This window comes from Trachemys scripta, chromosome 24, assembly GCF_013100865.1.
Source record: "Trachemys scripta elegans isolate TJP31775 chromosome 24, CAS_Tse_1.0, whole genome shotgun sequence".
Lineage (NCBI taxonomy): Eukaryota > Metazoa > Chordata > Testudines > Emydidae > Trachemys > Trachemys scripta.
This window is the reverse complement of record NC_048321.1, coordinates 10,344,141-10,353,325: the sequence shown is the minus strand read 5'-3', so window position 1 is coordinate 10,353,325 and position 9,185 is coordinate 10,344,141.

Genomic DNA, 9,185 nt, shown 5'->3' with positions numbered 1-9,185 from the left:
GGCTTTTTTGCCTAGGGCGGCAAAAAAGCCAGAGCTGGCCCTGGTCAGGGCTCCGCGTTCTGTTCCGAGCTGTGGGAGGGGAGGGCTGCCCAGTGCTTAGAGCGGGGCGGGCTGGGGGTCAGGACTCCTGGGTTCAGTTTCTGACTCTAGACAAGTCGCTTCCCTACTTGTCTAATGGGAGTGAGGACAAGGAGCCTCCTCACGGGTGTGCTGCGAGGTTTTATCCCCCCGTTGCTGAGCTCTCTGAGTGGGTGCAACGGACTGGTGGTGTTACTGTGTGGGGAAAGCGGCCTTTCCGTTTGCATCCTCTTCGGAGCCTGCACCGGGTCCACCTGCTTTCTATTTATCCTGCGGCTGGAGGGAGGGGTGCAGAGTTGCTTGCGAATGATAGAGAGATTTTTTCCATTCTCCAGAAACACTAGGGTTAGCATTTCAGCACATGACTCAGGGCCTGGCCGCTTGCGGGCAGCCCCAGATGTCACGGCATTGTTCATAACAGCAGGGTCCTGAGCAAATTCCGCCTGGTTCACTAGATTCGGGCGCCCTACGCTTCCCCCTGGAGTTTCAGCCGCACGCAGAATCCTTTTCTCTTCGTTCCCTAACCTGCAGGAGCCTTTCCCCAAATGTGAGACGCTCATAAACTTTAAGGTCAGAAGGGACCATGGTAATCATCTAGTCTGACCTCCTGCACATCCCAGGCCACAGAACCTCGTCCGCCCACTCCTCTGTGAACCTCTGCCTGAGTCTGCAGAGAGCCTGGGATGATCACTCCAAGGGGTGAGCTGCCCCATTCACTTCGCCGGGGGGCTGACTCAGGAATGATACTTGACATGGTAAAGTGTGCATGAAACGGGACGGAGGATCTGAGTATGGGGCTCACAACCTGTCTACACTGAGCGAGCACTCAGAAAAATGTAGGGTGGGATTGAAAGGGGTGGGGGCAGGGTGTGATGGCCTTAGTTTTTAAAAAGAGGGGCTCGGCTTTCAAAAATCTGGGAAACATTGGGCTAGAGAGTCCTTCACGTCTTGTTCAAACCAGGAATTTCCATTGGAGCAAGGATTCTGCTTCAGTTCCTGTCCTAAACGTCTTTTTCAGCTGGTGACAGTATTCTTCACTTCCAGGCCTAAACTGAATGCATCTTTGTTTGCTCCCTGCCTGAATCTGTAGCGTTGCTGGGAAGCTTTTAAACAGCTGCCGTGCCCCACCCCAGAGGTGGCTGCATTTCAGTGCAAGGGGAGTAATCCCCCCCAGCAGCGTTGCTGTGTGCTGTTTAACAGTGACCACATTCCACCCCAGAGGCAGCCGCATATAACGGTTTGCGGGATGAGAGGCGCTATATAGACATATGGTATTGTTAGAGGATCTGTGTATTTGTCGGTTCAGTTTCATGTATTTTGCTGCGAGCTAGGAGCATATATCTGACCACCCACCCAAACGCCGCTTGCACCAGCTCCTCCTGTAACCTCAATGTCCTCTTCACACCATAGCTCGCTGGTAACATCATCCTTTCCTTCCATTCATTTATTATGGTTTTGCGTTTGCGATGCTGTAGGTAAGGTAATGTCAGCCCGTTCTGTTATAAATCCCTTTCTTTGGGGGATTAGAGCTTGACAGTAAAAAAAAAAACGCACTGCTGGCCAAAATTCCCAGCCTAGGAACTTGGGGTGGGGGGATGTGGGGAGGGGGAGGGGGAACAATCAATCCAGCTGTTTCGCTGAGACAGAAACTGTACAAAGAGCTTTCAAAGAGGAGGAGGAGAATTTGGAATCTCTAAGCTGCCTTGAAAGCAGCAAATACTTTTCTATTTTATTACTTCTTAAACCCAGTTGTGCAGCCGCTAGGTCTCCGGGGCTGAGACGTCGTCTGGCTCGGTTTAGTTCATATTTTTTAAAATTTAAAACAATTATAATAATTAATAAGCTACAAAAGTTGCATGGCAAGAGGTTTGTGATCACTCTTGGAAGAGGAGGGAAACAACAACAAAAAAGATCTCCCCTTGGTTTTGGACCATGCAGCCTGTGCCCACCTGTGTGCACAGATTTGGATTGGGATTGGGGTCCTGTCGTGTAAACACACAGGGTCTGTCTTAAATGCACAGTTAAGCTGGAGTTTAACCCCAACCTCCCATACTGTCCACAAGCACAAACCCTAACTCAGGTTTGGAGGTGCTTTAAGCCCTGCTCAGCTGACCAGGCTGGGGTCCTGGTTTCACTTGGGCTGGAATGCTCTCAATTCGCAGTGAGGATGCTGGCTAAATCGCTTGAGTGCATCTAAACCCCTGGTGCCTTCCCACAATTCCCCCAAAGGATGGACAAGTTCCCCCATGATTGACTGGGAAAGGATCCCAGAGCATCTCAGCCTAAAGACCCATGGGGTCTGCTCCCAGACGCACACGGACGGGTCCAGTAACAAGGAGGACACAGTGGGACGGGCAGGGCTTTGCAGTGCGGATGCTTGTGCCTAGGCCTGGCTAATTCAGGTGCTCAGACACAGGTGTGAGTCATCCAGGTTAATGCTAATGAAGCCCCACCGAGAGAGCCAGTCCCTGCTCTGAAGAGCTTACAATCTAAACAGACAAGGCCGACAGAGGGAAGGCGAAAGGATGGATCCTTATCCCCATTTTGCAGCTGGGGGAAACTGAGGCCCAGAGAGCACTTCTCAGGTGACCTCCGGGCCAGATTTATAGCAGCTCTGCGCTCCCAATGGGAAGCAGGTTTTCCAAAGACCGCGGCTTCGGCGCCCGGTGCAGTCACTTACCCCAGAGCAGGAGGGGTATAAAAAGCAACTGTCCTGAGCTGAGCGTTTCACCCTCCCTTTGCACTGGCAGAAATGGCTGCACGCCATGCAGAGCAATGGAGAATCGGGCCCTTCGTGTGGAAAAGGCCCAACCCCCTGAACCATGAGTTTTGCAAAATCTGAAGTTTTATAGTGGGACCTGATACAAAGCCTGTTCTCATTGGCTTCAAAGGCCTCTGGGACGGGCCCAAATTATTTTAGTTTTAGCCAGTGCAGAGCCAGCCAGCCAACCCACAAATAAATCAAAGAAACTTCTCCATGGGGGAGAGAACATAGTGTGTGTGTGTCTCCGCTAATGTGCTGCATTGGCTCTGCTACACAAAATGGCCGACGTTGCAGCCAGGAGACTCCTGTAAAGGAAAGGTGCATTGCACAATGAAGATCAGGTAGATGGGTGTACTCTGAGCAGAGCGAGAATCTGATTAGATAGATAGTTAGATAACCTACGGTGATTAGCTAATCTGATTTGATAGATGGTAATCTAATTGATAGACAAACAGGGATCTCATTAATTTTAATTAGTGCAGCTAATCTCACTAGATAAACTGATACAATTGCATAGATTATCTAGCTATCGGCCTTTTAATCCAGTCATCCATTGTTAGGGTGACCAGATGTCCCGATTTTATAAGGATAGTCCCGATATTTGGGAATTTTTCTTGTATAGGCTCCTATTACCCCCCACCCCCATCCCGATTTTTCACACTTGCTGTCTGGTCACCCTATCCATTGTGAATGCACCTTCTACCCTGGCCTCAAGATGTGTAACGAGATGTAAAACCAGCAACAAAATCCATAAACATCCCACACTGCGTTGACGACATCGTGTTCCAAATTCTGCAAGGACATTGGGCTCTGTGCTCCGGCCGGGACATGGCTCCTGTTTCCCGAGGGGATCTCCTGGGAACACGCTAGCTGTTGTGGTCGGCCTGCCTGCCGCAGTTGGTCAGCAAACAAGTTGGGGCAGTAGCGGGTGGGCTGGTTTGTTAAAGGGAGAGCAGTCGCGTTTACACAGGGCAAGGACGGGCTCGGGGCTGGGATTCGGGGGGCCCTGGGGTGAGCTATTGGCTCTGTCATGGACACTTTGGGGACACGTTTCTTCATGGCTCTGGGCTTCCTTGGCTCACAAGCCCCCCTTGTCTGCCTTGTCTCTGTAGATGGGAAACTCTCCGGGGTAGGGACGGTTTCTTATGCTCTGAGTTGTGCCTGGCACAATGAAGCAATACTGTGATACAAATCAAAGCCAATGGCATTTCTGCCGCAGGTTGGCTCCACCGACTTGCGGTTAAGGCTGTTAGGCCCAGATCCTCAAAATTATTTAGGAGCCTAACTCACTTGGGAAGTTAGTGCCTAAATACCTTTAAGGCGCTTGGTGTTAAAGACTCAAAAGACCTGGGTTAAATACCTTGCTCTGCTCCAGTCTCCCCGCGGTGATCTTGGGCTTTCGTTTGTCTGTGCCTCAGTTTCCCCATCTGTGACATGGGGGAGATGAAACCTTCCCCTCACCCGGGTTGTGAGGCTGTGATGGTGAGGTGCTCAGAGGCCAGGCCAAGGAGGACGATAGAAGTATTTAGAAAAGCATCTCTCCTCTTGAAATAGTCCCATTGCCGCTGTTCTAGGCTTGTCCTGGCGCCAGAGGCTTTGGGCCTGAAGATGAGTAATACTAGGACAGGGTTTTGCTTTTAGCCTTTGACTCCACATCCTGCAGCAGAAGGGCCCCCCAAGGCGGCAGAGACCTTCGGTGTTTAAATAAATATGGAGAAACCTCAGCAAATAATTAATCACTAGAGCGGGGCCTAATTTCTCCATGTTTCTAATCCAGCATTAGCAGTTAATCTTCGTTCTTTACCCCAGGCCCGGAGCCAAAGCAAACTTTACACAGCACAGTAAAGTCTCGTTTTTTAAAGGGACAATGGCAGAGCTGACAGGCGCCAGAAATTCTTTAATGAAAATGCCATGCCTTTCACCAAAAAAAAAAAAAACACCTGACCTTCTGACCCTGGAACAATCAATCGGGGTTACTTCCAAAAATATCACCCGTTAGCTGGTGTGTATCGCTGCTGCCACCTATTAGATGGAACCAGACCAGGCCAACTGTGTGTCCTGGGCCCAGTACTGCTGATGGTTGAGGGGGATTCTCCCTTGTTCAGGTGGCAGGAGGCTGGGTGGGTAGGGGAAGGATCTAAGTTCTGTTTCCCATTGCTGCTGTGATGTTCTGATTGGCCTGGTAACAACTGTGAAGTCCTCTGCCACTGACTCCTTCTGTGGCCTTGGGCATCTCACTCACTCTTCCTGTACCTTACTTCTCCCTGGAAAGTGAGGAGAACACTTCTTCCTTTCTCCTACTCTTTGTCTTGTCTACTTACATTATAAACTCCTTGGAGCAGGGACTGTTATGTGTCTGTGCAGTAGTATCTTTAGCCCAATAGTATGGGGATGGATGGGGGAAACTGAGGGACGGGGGCCATGACTTCCCCTGTAGTTGGCATGGTTCCCACGGAGATCAGGGCCCCATTGTGCTGGGACCAGAGCTTACAATCTAAAGCGACAAGCAGAGACGATAGATGATGCTCCCCAAAGAGACCTGCCTAAGAAGGGTAGGAGGGGACAGCACCTAACTAAGGTCACAGCAGTGCAGGGGCAGCGGTGGGATTAGGTCTCCCCTCTGCTGACGCCCAGCCCCGTGCGTGAGCCACTGGGCCCCACTGCTCCTGGCTGTCACGGGTGGCGGAAGAGCGGTGGAATATGTTGAAAGCGGTGCTATTTTCCCCTTTGAGCTGCTCCAGCCAGAGGCGCGAGAGCCCATCAAAGCGCTGTCTTTGCAGGTGACACCAAAAGCAGACGATCCAAAACCCAGCTCCCTGCCGGCTTAGAAGGAGGCTGACATGTGGAATCCCCCTCACGCACCTGAGATCCAGCCGGTGGCAAATGCCCTCTGCTTCCCCTAAACCGTGTCCTGGGGCTGGGGCAGGAGATTAAGCTTTTACAAGCTTGAGGAGAGCTGCAGAGAGCTGTTGCTGAGAGAACAAGAACTGGAGAAAAAGCGAGAATAACCCGAGTGGATGATCTCACCACCTGAGAGACACTGGATACTCTCGCCAGAGGGAGGAAATCGCCTTTACTTACTTCCATTTTATTTCAGAAACAATCTGAATTCTTGGGACCTGATTCCCATTTACACACCACGGGCCCTTCATGCCGGCCGTGGGTGGGTTTTCTTTTGTGCCAAATGAGACTGCTCGGAGATCAGCCTCTGATCAACTTAACTGTGTGGATTCCCTGCTCCTAGTATCACTGCTTTCTTATTATTTATAGCACCGATGAGCCCCAGTCACAGGCCTGGACTCCAGGGCGCTAGGCGCTGTACAAACACGGAACAAAACAATGATCCCTGCTTCCAATCTGAGTATAAGATGGAAGTATAAAGTCTGTCTTTTGTTCTGTCTGTACAGCTCCTAGCGCCATGGGGTCGTGGGCCATACAAAAAGCCAATGGCAGGCATGTTAGCTCTGCCCTAGTTTAGAGCAGAGGTTCTCACAACAAATTTTTTGCTAGCCTCTGACAATTTTTTCCTGAAATACTTAATCAACTTTAGGAAAAACAAATAAATAAATATGCGCATATACATGTCCAAATCATTCTCATTTATTTAAGTAGATTTTTTTTTTGCAGACTCAACAATCAGAAGAATGTACAGTTGGCTCTATTCCGTACTGGATTTAAACAGAAACACGAATAAGGTGTTTTACAGGTTTTGCTCTTTTTTTTTTAAGACTTGCTAGCTAGTAAATCTGCTACTGCGAAAAGTGATCTTTGTATATTTGTTAATTATCACTTTTCACAGCAGATTTACTCAGCCCCTGCAAGCTAGGGGACAAATTAAGCCCTAGAGGGGGAGGTGGGTAGGGAGGCGGAGAGGACCAGCGGTAATGGGGGGTGAGCCCGGGGCTGGAGCCTGAAGCCCTGTGGATGGAGCCCACTGCCACATGGCCAGAGCCTGCCGCCCACCACCCATGGCTGAAGCCCGAAGCCCAAGCCCCACCGCCCCCGGGAAGGTGGGGAACCTACACAGGTTCCTTGCTTCTGTGTTGTTTGTGGCTCCAGAAGGGGGCAGGGACTTGCCACTGCTGGTGGCCCAGGGGGAGGGGCAGCTGCTTCCCTCCCCCATCACCACCCAGGAGGCTGTGGCCGCAAGAATTGCCCCTGGTGGCCGCATGCGGCCACAGTGGCCGCATTTGAGAAACGCTGGTTTCGATTCAGAAGCCCTGCTGTTTCAAAGATGCTCCACTCATGAGATACAGCTGGGGGTAGGCCAGGACGCCGTATTTCATCTTGCAGTGGCAGCCAGCTAAGCTCAGGGCCCCATTGTGCTGGGCATGGCACGGACACATAGACTTCGCAGCCTCTCGGTCCCCTTTCCCAGATGGGAATACTGAGGCCGAGAGACGTGACTTGCCCAAGGGGCACAGAGGAAATTAGCAGCAGCTCTAGGAACAGGAAGGCGGATCTCCCGAGGCCCCAGGGTCAGCGCTGTCACCCACATGCCTGCCCCTCTCCTTTCAGAGCCCAGCTTGTTACAGTGGCTTGGATGGATAACTCAATAACTCAATCCTAGAGACAAGCAAGCCCTGGCCGTTCAATCTGGTGGGGCTTTTCCTTCAGAGGTGGAGTGCGCGGATCTGTTCTGGGGGATGTTATCACCACCTGCCTTGCTCTCAATCCAGCAGAGGGATCTTTTGTTTATTTCAAGATATGCAGCCCCCTGGCCCCCTAATCTCGACACTGTCCCTTTAAGAATCCGCTATCCCCAGTCCTCACTCCTTGCTCCTCCGTTTCCACCCCGCCCTGCTCAACATGCTTCTGCCCTAGGACTATTCTGGTCACCGCCACCAGGCGGAGCTATTGCTTCACTAGAGGTCCTAACATCCCCCCTTTCCCACCCCAAGTCTGGTCTTAAAGAAAAACTCATCTCCCCTCTCAGGGTCTGTCTACACAGCCCAGGGCGCTGACCCCGAAGCCCCGCTTCTGTCTGGTCTAAACCCGGTCATTGTGCCGAGTGGACGCAGCTCAAGCCACGGACCCGAGTCAGACGCAGGTGTGTGCAGGGCAGTCTGGGCGCCTTAGCACAGCCATGAGACCTGGCTCCAGCAATTGCAAGCCTGGGTTTACGAGGCAGTGTGGACGCTCAAGCACGGGCTTGGAAACACGGTAACTGGAGCTGGGAAGGGCTTATTCCATTGTAGCCTGTCCCCTTACAGGGGAGGGCGTTGCTTTATATTTGACGGTAGTGCCTACAGGCCCCAGCTGACTCCCACAGTGCAAGGCGCTGTACGTACCTACAGCAGAGATCAGTGCCTGCCCTGGAGAGTCTAAAGTCTCAAAAGGCAGAAGATTACTGTCCCATTTACAGCTGGGGAACAGAGAGAGAGAGTTTAAGTGACTTGTCCAAGGTCACCCAAGCTGGCTGTAGCAGAGAATTGAACCCCTAGTCTGCTGAGTGCCAGGTAAGGGCCTGCTCACAAAGCCGCCCTCCCCCTCTACCAGAGGAAGCTGAATGCTGGTTTCATTAAAGCCATCCAGTGGTTTCACTGGGGAGAGATGGTTTTGCCCCAGAGCTGCCAGTATGTATCAGCTAGACCGGGCCAGAACTAGGGTATTGGTTGTGATGGGCCTGAACCAAACCCCAGATCCTCATGTCATGGCATTTGGAATCCAAGCCTGTATCTTTGTAATTGTCAGAGCCCAAACTCCTGGGACACAACTCCCCTGGGACGCTGGGGACTTTTGGAACCTGGAGCTGGGTGTTGCGACTGGAGTCCAGCTTCCATATTGATTTTTGCGTGAGTGGGGAGGAGATTTGGTTTGGGCCCAAACACTCTCCCAGTTCTTTGGGAGGGGGGCTGCGATGTGGCTCGGTCACAACCTCTCTGGGTTCAGATCCTCGCTAAGATCAGCCGAGGAATTGATCCAATTCAGTAGCTGAGCAGTCAGAGAGTTAAGAAGGAAACGTGTGTTGCTGGGAGTCACGACCCCTGTGGTCTAATCCCAGCTCTGCCACTGATCTGCTGGGTGGCCTTGGGCATGTCACTTCCCAGTCCCCTCCCTGTGCCTCAGTTTCCTTATTGATAAAATGATTCTATGGATGAGAAGTGCTAGATCAGAGCTAGGTATTGGCATTAACACATCTAATCCTGCCCCCCTGGTCTGTCCTGATCGGTATGCTTCCTAAGGGCCAGATTCTGCTGTCAATTAGAGCGGTGTAACTCTGGACTAGCTCTCGACAACAGTGGAGTTACTGCGGATTTATACCAGTGAGAACGCAAATGCGTTCCCGTCCCACCGTTGCCAGAGGAGCGCCCAGTCACCGGGCCGGCGTCGCCCCATCTTT